This window comes from Lissotriton helveticus, chromosome 8, assembly GCF_964261635.1.
Source record: "Lissotriton helveticus chromosome 8, aLisHel1.1, whole genome shotgun sequence".
Classification (NCBI taxonomy): Eukaryota; Metazoa; Chordata; class Amphibia; order Caudata; family Salamandridae; genus Lissotriton; species Lissotriton helveticus.
In genome coordinates, this window is record NC_136069.1 from 365,550,112 (window position 1) to 365,566,716 (window position 16,605).

At 47.3% G+C, this 16,605-nt stretch overlaps 1 protein-coding gene across 1 annotated transcript in view; it reads right to left on the reverse strand.

Annotated features, from left to right (window-relative positions):
* The window catches only part of N4BP2L1 (NEDD4 binding protein 2 like 1), a 363,177-nt gene that overhangs the window by 96,389 nt on the left and 250,183 nt on the right, over positions 1-16,605 (reverse strand). The window lies entirely within an intron of this gene.

Below are 16,605 nucleotides of genomic sequence, written 5' to 3' on the forward strand. Positions count from 1 at the left end.
GCCAGCAAATACGAGTCCTCAGTAACGCTAGTGGTTCAAGTGTGTTCTTACATCCTATACAATGTATCACTGTTCTCATTTCAGCGGATTATTTCAGAGGTTGGGTGATAGTATTGACCCCTTGTAGTGTGTGGGTGGCTATGTCAGAACCTTGAGGCAGAAGCACAGAGCTTGTTTTCTCAGTTGTCCATTACCCTTTCCAACTCCACGCTAAATGTAATGGTATACTTTCAGATGTCTGTTTCTCTTCTACAGATTTTGGGGATTCTGGTACTTTAGAGCCTCTTCATATAGAGCACTGGCTTTAAAGAGTCTATGGGTCACCAATATCTCTCCAATACTTTTTGGGGATATTGATGGAGTTTGGTTATAGGCCATGTTTGCTTCAACCAAAACCCAAAGGTATCTTCACCATAACGTCTAGCTCTTCTATCCGGTAGCACTTATCTCAACACTGATGCCTCAGCCTTTCTTCTCCTTACTTTGTTAGTCGTACTTCTTTTTTTTTCTGGTTAGTGTTGCCTATAATAGAACTATTTTGTATATTGTATACAATCTTTTCATGAATTTTGGTGTTATTTATGTTTACTCTCTGTATTATATTCATTTGAATATTTCTATATCATATGATCAAGCATACTGGTTCTGATTACACTTAATTTTTTCAACCTTGTTTACTGTATGATGTTTTTATTTACTATTTCAGGTACTTTCTGTATAATCAATTTTTAGTATGTGTCCCAGAAATATAAATCCTTACTTGTTTTCATGTTGCAGCTGAGCAGCCTCTACATGTGCTACACATGAGGTGTTGTGGCCAGACCTGCCGACTAAAGAACTAAGGAACCAAGTTCGAGTCTCAGTGTCAGGCTCAACATCCAGTGATTCTGTGCACATCATTTAGTCTCCCCATGCCTAAAAAAAGGAAAACAGTGACACTGTGCAACGTAACTGGTGCTCATGTAAACCGCTTCAAAACCTTCGGGTCAAGTCGCAATGCATGAACAAAACTGAAAACAAATACATAAATAAATGTCAAAATGTATTTAACTTTGTCCATGCTTATTTTATGGATTGGGTACACACAGGCTTGAGATTCTGTTGAATGCATTTGAAGTCTGGGGTACTTTTTTCCTTAATTGTGCTGCTCGATGTTTATTCTCTGTTGGAGATGTGTGGAACCATGCTCTTGTTCGTCTACTGTTTCTTTCTTTGCACTGCCAACTCGGTCCGTATGCTGTTTGAAATATACAGACATATACCCAGATTTTAGACATGAGCTGCTTACACATTTCCTGCCGGTAAGTGGAAGGTGTAGTATGGAGTGTTTGCTGGCCGTTCATCCTTGGAGTGTGTGTTATCTCAGAAAGGCATGCATGGGTGCCTGACATTGACAGGTTTTGTCTTGGTACAGATCTGGCTGTATCTTTGTCAGTTCCTCTGACACATTTTTTTTTGATGTAATACTTTTTCACGTATGTTCTGCTGGGTTTGTGTATACAAGAAGTATTGTTTCCAGAGTAACAAGGCAGCCTCATTAGTCCACTGAGATTCTCGTGCTTGTCCCTGCGGTATTGTGGGCGTTTGTCTACTAGGTTAAGTTGTGATAATTGTAGCGTTGGGGAGGGCCCTAGGCCCGCATGGTAGCTAGCAGCAATGACCTGACACAGACACCAGTTAGGGGTAGTGGGAATGGCCACGAGCACGTGCGCTCGGCCCCTTTTATTGCCAGCGTCATGTGACACCATGACGTCTGTGGTGGGTGGGTGTCAAGTGTAATACAAACACTCATGAACACTAGACCGTGTTCATGCTAGGACTCTACATCCCTCCCATTTTTTAATTGCAAAAACCCACTTACGGAAATCAACCTGTGGGGAAAACAAACTGTATCAGGATGCAGTAAAGTGTTCAACTTCCGCTGAGTCCTTTTATCCGCCGCTGCTTGGAATCACAGACGATGTACAATCTGCTGCGGGGAACGTCAGTTCACAGTGGCACCGGTGTGGGGGTGCTCGATGGAACCAGTCTATTGACGACTCTGCGACAAGATTGTCCTCACAGTCCTTCTTTTGCTCACTTCCATGGCGACGGGTGCAGTTAGAGTTCTTGTGGTTCGCCGGGGAATGATGCACGATTTCCGGTCTTGGCCTTGGCTTCATTTATAGTCTGTGTCCTACTTGGCAAAAGGCAGATCCGTTGCAAGGTATCCCTCTCACTATGATGACCCCTCTCGTCGGTGTTCCCCTGCCACGGGATATCCTTGAAGTCCTCTTTCTCGGATTTGCGCTGGGCTGGATGTGCCACATCAGGTTGCTCCTGCGCCGCCGTCAGTGGGGGTATGGGGCAGACCATGTGCCTCACCTCAGATTCCGCAGCCTCGTCCCGAGGTAGCTGTTGGTTTCTGTCTTTGCTTGCGATGTCTTCGCCCTCCCCGGACCTTTCGGATGGGCATCGGAGGACCGTCTCTCGTCGCGGGGACTGCGTCCCGGAGGCCTCTGCCCCTGAGTCACCACGGCTGGCATGTGTCCAGTGTTCGTGTGACCCCAAAGGTGGATGTCACCAACGGTCTCGCTTGCTCCTCTCCGCAGATCCTGGGTGTGCGGAAACATCGTCTGTCAGCTGGTCTTCTTTGCCACTGGTGTTCTTCCGGCCTCGTGTTCCTCGCACCGTTGTCCTGGCACTTGTCGCCTTACTTCTCTTCGGGAGTGAGTGGTCTTCGTCTTCCTGCACTCCTCTCTCTTTCCTTAGTTGTTTCCCTGTGGGGACGTTGCTTCGCACTGACTTCTCCTTCTACTCTTACTTGTGGCAACAGGCCACATGGATATGCTTCCTTCCTTTTCACGGTGGCAGACGTGCCACTCAGATCTCTCCTTTTCTTCCTTCCTTTTCACAGTGGCAGACGTGCCACTCAGATCTCATCATTTCTTTCTTCCTTTTCGCAGTGGCAGACGTGCCACTCAGATCTCTTCTTTTCTTCCTTCCTTTTCGCGGTGGCAGATGTGCCACCCGGATCTCTTCTTTTCTTCCTCCTGCTTCGCGACATCACTTGGACCGATCTAGTGTCTTCTCTCCTGACCTGGGTCCTCCATGCAGTGCGCGCACTCTGCATGTGTACCCCTGGTCTTGTCCCCGTCGGGGACACTTTCTCCTTCTTCCTCAGCAGCCAGAGTTGGTGTCGCGAACCTTCTTTTCTTGATGCTGTCTTTTCTTGATGCTTGTTGGTGACGTTCGGGGGTCCATGTTTGTAGACCTCTTCATGGTTGAACGTCCTGGACCGGTTGGTGGTCCACTTCTGCCGATGCCTGGCAGGTTGCTTTCGGTCGTCCTGTCGGACTTTGCGCTACAACAGTTCCTGGGGGACCCGTTGTGGGTCAGCACTTGATGGGCGATCATTCTGCGGATCGGCTCCTGGGAGGCGCCATGGATCTGTCGCGGGTCGGCACTTGATGGGCGATCGTTCTGCGGATCGGCTCCTTGGAGGCGCCATGTCGTGGGGTCGTCCGCGGAGATTGTTCTGCGCGATGGCGCTGCATGCATTCTTCTTTCTGCTTGCGGTGGCTGTGCGTCGCCACGTGGCGCGTTGTTTGCGCACTTACTGTTCAGGGTTCTGGGACACCTGTTGCGTGACGTTGGGTACTTGCTGCTTTGGCTGTCGTCAGGTACTTGATGCTTTGGACCGTTGGCGGGAGTAGTTGATGCTGCGGTGAGCGCCTGTGGCCACAAGGCGTCTCTGCTCTCTCCGTCCTTTGATCGCGGCAGTCTTTTCCCTGGACGTTCTTCCAGCGCTTGGCAGTCGTTTCCTCCAGACGTCCTGTGAGTGCTTGGATGCCTAGTGAGACGTTCGCGCCTATTCCCACGTCGCGTTGGGAGTGGCAGCCGCCGACTCTCTGCTGGTGTGTGTGGGTGTCACTTGCGCTGTTGCGCATTTACTTGCTGCGTGAGGTTGGATGCTTTCGTTGGGGCGTTACTCAGTCTGTCGCCCCTTTGCTGCTGCTGATTGGGCTTGCGTTGTACAATGCTTGTTTTGGTACTGGTGGATGTAAGTGCACTTTTGCTTTTGGCCACCGGGTGGCAGTGTTGCTGGATTCTTGTAACAGCCTGTCTTGTCTTCCCCTGATGTGCACTCTATTGTCACAGTGCACAGGGGGCTGGAGCTGCTGCTGGGAACTTGTTTCAAACTGTCCTCCCGGTGAGTCTCTTTCCTTTTCCCTTGTGGGGGGGCAGAAATGCACAGGCGCCTCACAGTTGGTTGATTGCTGCAGAGGGGCACATGTTCAGGTTCTTGCCGGGTGCACCGGCACTTTGCTTTTCGCGGTGGGAGTGAGCAGGCATGATAGCTAGGCAGTTCTGTGAGTAGGTGTGTCTAGGGTTCTTGCCTGGTGCTCTGGCACTTTATTTACTGTCTCAGCGGGAGGGGCACGGTTATTTTCACTTTTATCAGCGCTGGCAGCTTATGGACGCTTCATTCCTCCACCAGGGAGCCGAGGGGGTGGGGCACACTTGTACTCGGCGGCGCCGGCCGCATGCAGGCTTTGCAACCCTCTCTACCCTCCCCGCTCGCGGCAGCCTCCGGCAGTCCTCGCGCGGGCGGGGGGGGGGGTGCATTGATGCTTCTCTGCTCTGGTGGGGGAGCGCGTTGCTCCGGTCACTCTTCCCTGAGCGGGGGCACCTGAGGCAGACCGCGGGTAGGCTCCGTCGGCTCTGCCTTCGTTTAATGCTGATGGGGCTCCACTCTCCGGTCTCCCGCCGCAGCAGCTTCACTTTGCACACGCTGCGCGGCGGAGACCTGCCTTGCTTGTCGCAGGCCGCGGGTGGGCTCCGCTGGCTCTGCAGTGTCTTTCCTCTCGGGGGTGCCGTCGGCAGGCCGCGGGTGGGCTCCGCTGGCGCTGCAGAGTCTTTCTTCGGTGGGGATGCCACCGGCAGGCCGCGGGTGGGCTCCGCTTGGTCTTGATCACGTTGCGAGGGGGGTCGGGAGGCGGTTAGCTACTCCGCTCCCTCCCCCTCGTTGTTGACGGTTGTTGCGGGTCCGGCCGCACTTCCTCACGCCGCCATTAGTCTCTGTGCCCCGCCGCTTCTAGGCACACACGCGGCGGGGGCAGGGGGACGACTCTATTTCTATAGGTTCTGAATCAGTCCCCCTATTCCTGACCCTATTCTGGTTAAACTAACTATCAAGTTAACTAACAGTCAGCCCATGAGGCAAGAAAACCCCCATGATGCAGATACCGTTATCTGACGCAGTCACACTACGGCACAGGAACGTGTTATCTGATTAGGTCATAACGCTTGAGATCTAATTAGACAAGCGACATTCCTCCAGCCCCTGATAAGGCATACGACGTTCTCATAACAAATCAAACCTATGACAACCTGGATAATCCGTGCGGCCATTGTTTTGATTTCACAGAGAACTTTAGTAAAGAATGTGCTAACGAGCAAGTCGTATGACATCTTTATTGACGTACCTATGTCCATCCTTACGTCAATCTCGGCACCTTTAAGGTATAAATATTGCCGACCTTGCCCTATGCAAACACACGCGTGGTGACAAGACGGAGCAGCCATACTTGCCGAAGCCAAGAGCAGAAGCAGACCCCGCAGGCAGCAGCCCCGCCTTCCTGACGCGCTGAGAGACGCGCTGCTATCTCAAACCGAGAGACCCAGCACCGGCGCTTCTGGGCAGCCCTCGCAGGCAGCCTGGAATATCGAGAGCAGAGAAAGAGATACCATTCCTCATTTCATCCTAACTTCCAGGTACAGAACTGAATAACCCCTCCTAGAGAATTCTTTAGTTATTCACTTGGCAAAAACAAACTTAACTTAAACTGTAACTTTCTATTCCCGCCCACGCATTAGACTTAGGTCAGGTACACGGGGTAGGCGTATTTAGAAACACCAGTTGAGTGCGTTTAGTCAAATGTATATGTGTATGTAAATATATTTTAATCATTTTAAACATCATATGGCTCAGAAACCATATCAATGTTTTTACAGTATTATTTTATACTATTGCTTCTAATGTATGCACTTTACTTAACTATAAGTATTGCAATAATATCGATCCATTTCTCTTGTACGAGAAAAGAGACTGATCAATAAATAACATCTTTTATTGAACACGCCCGTCTCTTCCTTTTCTCTACATTCTGATGAGACTAAGAATGCACGTACTGACTGAGTAAAATAATTGCCTTGTGCTCACACGACTCTCGAGATTGACTCTTGATTAGGGGAGAGCAAAGTTGTCATGTTCTATGGTTGTCAGAAACTAAATCCCTTCTTGTCTAATCAGGGGAGTTAATTCCTTCCTTGAACATTCGAGAAAGTTTCTAGCGAACTCTGAGCTTAGCTGGCAAACCCAAAAATTAAGTCTAGTATCGACAGTAGTAGACCTAGTTAACGTCTGGCCTAGGCCTTTACTGCTGTAGGTACTATTCCAATGCGCAGAGCCTATTGGGAAAATAGGAACTACACTACACACCTTGGCACAGTTCATGACGGGCACTTCGCCCCTGGGGCTCACCTTCGGCCGGCCGGCCAGATGCTTGGTTGCGGTCGTGGCGGGTGGGCTCCGCCCGGCCTGTGCACCTCTCCGGTGGGGGTTTTCAGCCACGCGGCCGTCGCAGGTGGGCACTGGGCGGTCCGCTTGTTTTCGGTGGCACTCGTTGGTGGCGGTCGACGCGGGTGGGCTCCGGTCGGCTTGCTGTGGGGCGCCGACGTGCCCACCGGCTTCACGGCGCGTTGCGCCTCGCTACAGGGGATGCCCTCTAGGCGGGCAGCTCTCTTCCCCTTTTTCTCCTTGTTCAGCCGAGGGTAGTGGCACGCATGGGCTGCACTACCGGCCTCGTCGCCAGTGTAGCGTTGGGGAGGGCCCTAGGCCCGCCTGGTAGCTAGCAGCAATGACCTGACACAGACACCAGTTAGGGGTAGTGGGAATGGCCACGAGCACGTGCGCTCGGCCCCTTTTATTGCCAGCGTCATGTGACACCATGACGTCTGTGGTGGGTGGGTGTCAAGTGTAATACAAACACTCATGAACACTAGACCGTGTTCATGCTAGGACTCTACAATAATCATGTTCCTCGTGACATGGAAATACCAGCTGACTCGTGTTGTGTGTGTTAAAGAGATAACAGTGATCTGTCTGACTTCATTGTCTGAACAATGTAGGATATGATGTTCTGTCTTCTTTTCCCACAGTAATTTTGTTGGGGAGAAGGTATTTCCACTCCAGGGGCACTCATCTTCAGAGTTCCTGCTCTTACTCATGACCGTTCTTCTTCCCCCTCTCTTCTTGATGACATGTTTACTTGATTGCTGTGGTAAGCTTAGGTATTACAAGTGAGTGGTGTAGTATATATAGCTGAGGGGAAGAGAGGTGGCGTCCGTAGTTCCATTTAAAAGACAACTCATTTGCCTCCATTCCAACTGACTCTCCATTCTATTGCTTTGGGCAAAGGATTCATTAAATGCTGTGTTGTACCAGTATGGGTGTCTAAACATTCCATGTTTCTCACTGCATGAACTTTACCACGTCTTAAGTTATTACTAGTTAAGGAAAACCCAAACCAGCAACTTTGTGAAATCAAGCAACTGTCGAAATATTTTCTCAAATCGGTCCTTAACTGTCACCAGTCGAAAAGATTTCAACAACACATGATCAGACACATTTAATCCAAATTTGTTTCAGGGGAAGGAGAGGGGCAGAAAACAGAGATTAGTTCCATAAGATACTGAAAGTAAGTTACTGTTAGAAATTGGGTTTCTAGTTGACTGGGGTGAGCCCTGATCAAGCAGCAACCACAATCCTAGTCAGTGTAAGGCACAAGCAAACCCAAAACTAACCAGTGCTCACTATCTGGTTGCCTGGCTCAGAGCAGTAAGGCTTAACTTGAAGGCAATGTGTAAAGTATTTGTGCAATACTTCAAACAGTGAAAATATCAGACAAAAAGATCCCACACCTGGTTAGAAACATAGAACTTAATCTAATGAACAGAACAAGACCAAAATTACAATAATCAGTAGCACCGGAGTAATGATTTTTTAAGAATAAACTGGAAATAGTGCCTATAAGCATAAAGTGCCAACCAGTGTTATCTGGTCGCGCTAGTACGGGCCAAATCCAAACATTCAATACAACCACCATTGAGCGAGGGTCGGATACAGTCCCAGATTTGTCCAGCTGAAGTTTTACCTGCTCAAGTTTGTGCTAGGAGTCCTGTTCGCAAGGAAGAGGTTTGCAGGGAGCAAGGGGAGCTTCGCTAATGATGGTCGGCAGGGCAAGAAGAGCTGTCCAGACATTGAACCCGGACGGCCGGAAGCCTCGCGGTCGCGAGCAGCAATACTTGCTATACAAAGATACGAACATTTGGAATGAGCTCTCTAACTAGACAGGATTTTTTTGTGCACAAAGGAGCACCTTCCTGCACAGAAACAATCCTAAGCTGTGTTTTGCTCTTTCTATATGTGCTGCAAAATCCAGCACACATAAAGGAACAAACTAGGAGAAATAAAGTTATTTCTCTTTGTTACACTTCACCTTAGGAGGTGTAAGGTTTTTGCATTTCCCCAGGTTTACATGCTCTTGTAAATCTGGGTGGAAAACCCACCAGAACACCTGTGGAAGACTTCCCACGCATAGAACAAGGCAACGCAGCGATTTGCTTGCGCTGCCTTTCCTTCTCCATTTCTATGAGGCCATTTAAAGCAGCGCATAGTGGCTTTGCGTGACCTCATAGATGTGATTGTAAGATTTGAGCCGTGGAGCATCACAAAAAGTGACAATCCAGGAGATCAAGGGGCTCGTAAATATGCTTCTTAGTGTGTCAGTCATTCCGAGCACAGTGCTGTGACAGCAGATATCTTTGTAAAGTGTGCTGGCGCCATAAATCAAGATTTATAGCCGGGTCAATCCCATGTACAATACATTCAGCCTAGCCGGACCTTTTTGTCAACTGCACTTTACATGCCTTGGTTATGAGTCTAGACTTAAAAAACTAAATGTGAAACTACAGGTGCAAGAATGCAACATGATGTTGCTTACAAAGTCAATTGAGGGTGAAATGGCTTGATGCCAAGAGAAGGTGGTCACCTACTGCTGGTTCAGCTTGAGGTTCCGTGGTTTTCGGGACCGGACTCCATTTTGTTTTGCGTTGCTCGAGACGCCATTTTGTGTTGCCCTCACGTAGGCCGTGGAAGTAAACAAACGAACAAGGTTGCATGGGCTTCTTTGTTCATGTACATATTAACATGGCCATTTCGACTTGCGAGTGAACTGCAAGATGCTGACCTCGTCACCTGAAACTGACCCTTCCACGAAGCCAATTTCTTTAGTAGATCGTTGTCTGAGTTTTTACGATCACTGTTCAGGATATCGTTAATCTCTAGTTTCGTGCACATATCTTTTGCTACCCAACATCTGAATTGCTCCTTTCCTTATGTCTTTTCATTACATGGGCAGTGCTTTCAATTATGGGTTTGTCCGGCTTGTGGTAATCGAATTTGGGACAGTCCTAATAATTAACTTGTGGGTTGGTACGATGTAAAGTGAGCTTTTTGGAATGTAATAATGTATGTAAAATGTGCTTGATTGGACAGAATTTGCCGCAATGGGTGTGCATTTGTAATGGGTTGAAAATGCCAATATAAGGTGAAGTCTTGCTCTACAAAAATTGAGCAGTTTCCTGAGTTGTACACCGTGTTGTATTGCTTGGTTCACTGTTACTAGCTGCAGCTAATAAATTGATCTCTGACACCAACCAGAAGTATTCCGTGTCTCTGTAGTCTAAGACAGGAGAAACTCGAAGACTTCGGGTGTGTCCCTGGCACCGCTGGGTTCTAAGAAAACCCGGTTCTTCAGTTGGCGCCCAACGTGGTGCGATATCAGCGGTACCGGTCCAAGCCTGAGGATCGTGAGGAGCCACGTAAGGAAATTCTGGAGGAAGGCCGCCACTTCATCGATCCCTGTATGTCGACGTGGACCGAAAGTCTTTGCTGCGAGGCCTCCTGCTTTCCGACGGCTACGAAGGACTGCTGCCCTGACTGTCGCCCTGTCTTGGACCCTTGATTGATCCTTTGTAGAGTGAGACGATAGACGGTCTTCTGGTGGCGTGACAGATACTTTGGTTAAGTATAAGTGGGTCGCTCCCACGACTTTGTTTGGTTCTTTGTTTGGTTTGATTCGGATGCTGCAGCAATCGAAGCCGAGGGGCTCGTATATTTGCGATTGTATCGATAATTGATAACCCCTTGAAGTTTGAAGCTAGATTAGTGAGCTATAAGATGCCTGGTCTTAGCAAAATTAGGAAATGGTTTAGTTGTGGTTGCAACAGGGATTCCCGATTGGAGGACTCGTGTCCGATACCTCCGGTTGGAACTCCGACTTATGAGCTCTATTCAAAACACGGAGTGGGTCCTATTACTTATAATGAAGTGTGGGTCCGCTATACTAGGAAAGATGGTGTCTTACGATGGCCCCAACATGGTAGTTTCGAATTAAATATTTTAGACAACCTGGAAGTTGCGCTATTTAAGAAGAAAGCCCGGCCGGCAATGTTTGACTCTTTCCGCCTTTGGCGAAAGGAAGCCAAACAGCGAGAAATTAAGCAAGCAAAAAGAGAAAGGAAAGATAAGAATATGTCAGTACTACAAGCTGCTAGGCAGTTTAAAGCAGATGAGGAAGATCGAGTGAGTGAAGTTTCAGATAGACAGCGTTGCATGGCCATATATAAATGTTATCCGGCCTTGCCGTCTTCTCCGAAAGTGATGGAAGACCTTGAGAAAGATCCTTTGATGTCTCATTTACTGAGATTGCCACCTCCTTATGTGCAGGGTGCTACTGCGCCTCCATTACCCCCGGTTGTTCCACCCTTTGTTGTTCAACCTCCTGCTGTTGTTCAGCCACCTGGTGATCCACAGATGGTTCTCCCTTCTACTGCGCAACCCACTCTAGGGTCGCAAGCTTTGCTTCCAGCTTTGCCTCAAACTCCTTTGCCTTCTGCTTCTGCATCTCAGACTCCTACTGTTCCTGTTCCTACTTTGTCTCAAGATTTTAACTTTCCTGTTTTCACGCCTACTTCTTCTCCTTCTGCTCGAAAACGAATGACGGAAACTGTTGTCAATTTGTTGTCTCCATTATTTGGGCCACTGAGTATGACCCCTGTTTTGGAACGAAAGCAGAGTCGTAGTCAGTTTCCTAGTTCCGAAGAGCGGGTGGTGTTGGATTTATTGGCCCGTAGATGGATTTTGAATGCTCCCAGATATAGTTTGCCATCAGTTATGGATGTTTTCTTTCAGTGGGAACCGCCTAAACAGAGGTATGTTTTTAATGTAATGTGTGCCTTTCTGAGGCAGGAATGGGAAGACAATGAGTTGGGTCCGATTCTGCAGGAAGTGCTCGATGTTCAGTCAGAGTTTGCTAAAGGGACAATAGTAGAATCTGATGTTACAGATGCTGTAGAGACGATACTTGCCTTCAGGTCTAGGTTACCGTCCCAGCCATTGTATGAACCTGATCCTTCTGTAAGGAGGAAAGTGAAGCAGTACCCTATGAGGGAAGTTCCCCCTGTATGGAGAGAGGCAGTTCAGGCTGATGTTTGTTTGGGTATTCAAGCTGCACCGGCTCATTTTCAGCGTGTATGGGTACATGTTCCTTGGAAGCGAGCAGAGGTCTTAGCTCTTAAGCAGACCTTACCTGACCCTCGTAAGAATCCTGCTGGTTATTACAAGGAGTTGTCTCAGACAGTTGAAGCATGTATTATGAATTTAGCCGACATAGATATGTTGATGGGTAATGTGGTTCCGCAACCTTTATGGGCGAAGATTCGTCATGAGAATCATGTGCAAGAATTTGGTGATACTTGGGCTAATATTATTGCCGCCGATGGTAGACAGGTTGGTGGTGCTAAACCTGAGCCTCTAGTTGCAGAATTGCCTGGTAGAATTATTAATCTAATGAAAACTATGATGCCTGCTTTGCGAGTGAATTGGACAAGTTGTCAGCATGCAAGCAAAAGAAAGATGAGAGTGTGTCCGATTTCTTCACAAGGTTTGAGGAGACGTTTATCGATCATAGTGGTCAGGACATGAGTACGGAAGGTGGTCAAAGGTTATTTGTGGACAAATTTGTCTTTAATTTACTTCCCGAGCTTTCTAATAAGTTGAAAGACTCTGACAGTTCATGGGCTGTTTCTTCATTGGCCCAGATATTGGCTACTGCCCAATATTATGAGAATAGGGATAAAGATGAGAAGGATAAGGTAGAAAAGAAGACTAAGGCATTAAAGACGAAAGTTTTTTTGCAGCAAGCTTATCCGCCTCGTCAGAATCAGCCTCCGTTTCAGCAACCTCCACAGTTTCAGAGATTGTTACAGAAGCCAGAGCCTTATGCTCCGCGATTCTTTCCTGGTCCAAATCAGTGTGCTTATTGCAGAGAGGAAGGTCATTTCAAGAATAATTGCCCAGCTTTGTTACAGCGTGCGAATGGTGTATCTGGTCAGAGAGGTCGTGGTGGTTTCCAGCAAGCTCCTAGAGGTAGGGGACGTGGTGTGTTACCTCAGAATGAGCGTTCCCCTTCCCTTCAAAATTCTGCGAATTACTTTGACAGACAGAATGTTCCGACTGGTCAGTCTGCACAGTACTATGTTGACGATTATTATGTCGAGAGTGAGAGTGCTAGTTATAATGATAGTTAGGACAGCCATGGGCAAAGAGAGGGAGTAGTGTCAGTTCCAGTAGATCAGAGTGGACCTTATGTTGAAGTGACTACATCAGGTGTGGTACAACCTTTTCTTTTGGATACTGGTGCGACGAAGAGTTCTATCATGCACTTTAAACTTCCTGGCGCACCTTTGTCTGGCTTGACCAATGTTTCCGTAGGATTTTCAGGCGCGCCTGTTTGTAACCCGATTTCTAATCCTTTGCCTATTTCTATTGGCCCTTGTAAATTGGAAACTCCTCTTATTCTAACGACTGGTTGTAATGAGAATTTGTTGGGATTGGACTTGCTGAAAAGATTGTATGCGACATTACATTGTTCTCCTTCGGGAGTACATCTTACCTTAGGTAAGAGAGTGATTTCTCCGATGTATTTGTCTAAAGATTGTCTTCCACTGGAATTGCGTTCTCTTCCTGATAGACTTTGGGCTACAGGTCTGAATGATGTTGGCCTTTTGCAAATTCCACCCTATGTTCTTACTCTTAAATCGAATGCTAGGCTACCTCGTATCCCACAGTATAAAATATCTAGTGATGGCGAGAGAGCTCTTTTAGCGATCATCTATGATTTGGTTGAGAAGGGTGTAATTGAAGAAACGAGAGGTAATGTGTGCAACAGTCCTGTTTTGCCTGTCCTTAAGCGAACTGATGCTTCTAAGCCACCTGTGTATCGGTTTGTGATCGATCTTCGAGAGGTTAACAAGATTGTGGTGCCACAGTTTCCTGTTGTCCCGGATATCACTTCTTTGTTGACTCTGATTCCTGCTTCGGCAGCTTGGTTTTCTGTGATTGACCTAAAGAATGCTTTCTTTAGGATTCCGATTGCCGAAGAGAGTAGAGATATTTTTGGATTCTCTTTAGGAGGACGAAGCTTCCGGTTTAAGAGAGCTCCCCAAGGTTATTGTGAAAGTCCCTCTATCTATAGTCAGGCGCTGAAAACTCAGCTTGATAGTTTTGTGTTGCCTACTGGTGCTACTCTTATCCAGTACGTTGATGATCTGTTGGTTGCTGCTGATGATGAAGAGATTTGTAAAGAGGCTACTCTTTCTTTGTTACGACATTTTTCTGACCTTCATCATAAAGTGTCACCTTCGAAGTTACAGTATTGCCGACAAGAAGTAACCTACTTAGGTCATCTCTTGTCGAAGGAGGGAAGAAGATTGACCCCAGAACGAATTCAAGCGATTGCGCAAATGAATGTGCCATCTACACAGAGAGAAGTGCGTGCTTTCCTAGGTATCACTTCGTATTGTTGACAATGGATTCCTAATTTTTCCCTGCTAGCGAAACCTCTGTTGGCACTGACTCTTAAAGATACTCCGTATCCTCTTCCTTGGTCTGATGAGTGTCAGAAAAGTTTTTCCGAATTACGCAATGCATTGTGTTCGGCTCTGGTGTTGGGTACTCCGGACTACAGTAAGCCTTTTACGTTGTATGTGCACGAGAAAGAAGGTTGTGCATTATCAGTTTTGACACAGAGATTTGGAGACAAGCAACCTCCATGTGCGTATTTTTCAGCGACGTTAGATCCAGTAGCTAAAGCGTTGCCGAGCTGTCTGAGAGCTACAGCGGCAGCTGCTGTTTCTATCCGACAGTCTGCTGGTTTGGTATTGGATAATACGTTGATTGTGATGGTCCCACATGCAGTGGATACCTTATTGAACAGAACAAAGACACAGCACCGTACTAGTGCACGTCTGTCAGGTTACGAGTTAACTCTTTTAGCTAGCCATGTACACATCAAAAGATGTAATGTGTTGAATCCAGCTACGCTGTTGCCGATTTCTGTAGAGTCGGATATTCAAGAACAGCAAGATTGCTTCCTTCGTACAGAGGAAGAAACGAAGGCTAGGATCGATCTTAAAGATACTCCTCTTGAGAATGTTGATGGTACTTTATGGGTAGATGGTTCGTGTTTCAAGCTTCCGAATGGTGAGACGACTGCTGCATATGCTGTCACAACTTTACATACAGTTGTTGAAACAGAGCGCATAGCACAGAATTCAGCTCAAGCAGCAGAGCTAATTGCATTGACAGGAGCGTGTGTATTGTCAGAAGGAAAGCGAGTGAATGTATATACTGATAGCCAGTATGCGTTTGGTGTTGCCCATAGTTTTGGACGTCTGTGGAGGGAAAGGGGATTCCTTACTTCCCATGGCACGAAGATTCAGCATGGGCAGTTAGTGAATGAACTTCTGGAATCACTTACTCTCCCAAAGCAGATTGCAATTGTGAAGTGTAGTGCGCATAAGAAAGTTGTGGATGATGTAGGTCGAGGAAATGCGTTTGCGGATGAAGTTGCGAAGGAAACGGCGAGAGACATGATGAGCCGTATGTATGTGGCAGGTCCTGCAAGATGGGTTGTGGAAAGAGGAATGTGTGAAGACACAATAGAAAGTGTGAAGTTGAATCAGGCTGAAGCTACTGAGAAAGAAGTGAGTACGTGGAGAGAAACTACGGGTATGTTGGATGCGACAGGTTGTTGGGTTGAGTTGTCAGAACACCAGCGATGGTTGTTGCCTGATGCATATGTGCTTCCAGTGGTTACGATGGCTCATGGAATGGCTCATATCAGTGCAAAAGGGATATGTAAGTTGTTGGCTCCAGTATGGCAGAATGCTGGAATTCCGAAATGTGCTGAGAACGTGGTGAAGCATTGCATGATTTGTTTGAAGTATAATCCTGGCAAGGGAACTCCAACTCCAGCTGGTCATTTTGCCCCTCCGACGTATCCGTTGAAGTGATACAGTTAGATTACATACACATGGAGAGATGTAACAATTTGAAGTATGTCCTTGTGGTTGTTTGCGCCTTTTCCAGTTGGATAGAGGCCTAGCCCCTAAAGGATAATACTGCCTTGTCTACAGCCAAGGTTTTGCTCAAAGAGTATTTCCCTAGGTATGGTTTGCCGAGAATTGTATGGTCGGACAATGGGAGTGAATTTGTGGGTCAAGTCATGAAGAAAGTGTGTGCTGGAATAGGGATAAGTCAAAAGTTCCATGCTGCGAATCACCCCCAGTCAGCTGGACTTGTTGAATGTTATAACGGCACACTGAAGCTGAAATTAGCTAAGATTCAAGCGAGCACTGGTCTTACATGGCCAGATGCCTTGCCGTTGGCTCTTTTGTCAACAAGGACGACTGTGCATTCTCGTGTGGGACTTAGCCCATACGAAATAGTGTTTGGTCTTCCAGCGAATGTTTGGAGTGTGCCTCGTCCCAAGAAGTAAAGTGACCTTGAGCACCCTATGTTGGTGGATTACTTACATGACTTGACTGCTAAATTACGTGTTCTCCACCAACAGGTCTATGACAGTTTGCCGACAGCTACTACAGATCCAGGCCACGCGATCCGTCCTGGCGATTCAGTTCTCGTCAAGAACTTTCAGCGATCCAAAAATTTGGAACCGAGATGGACTGGACCTTTTCTGGTGTTGTTGGTCACTAGGACTGCTGTTAGAGTAGCTGGTAAAAAGAATTGGGTGCATGCCACCCATACTAGGAAAGTTCTGTTGCCCTTACCGTATGATAAGTGGGTGAGGGATGGAATAGCTGACTCGGAATGCGAAAGGGTTCCTAGATTCGTGCCTTTTATTGATGGACATTTGACATGGACTCAGTCAGAACGCGAGGATGATGATGTTCTGCAAGCTGCTGTGCCTCCGTCCTTGAGAATCGACACGACGAATCCGGAACTCCTCTTTAAGGATCAGACTGTGCCTAGCAAAGAACGTTACAATCTGAGATCGAAAAAGGCTCTTGAAACGGACTAATAAAGTTGAATTTTTATGTAGTGAATTAGACCTTGTCAGATCAAGAGACTTTTTTACTTTTTTTCCTTTTTCGAGTCACCATCCGGACTCAGCTGCAGGGTCGCGGTACAGCCTT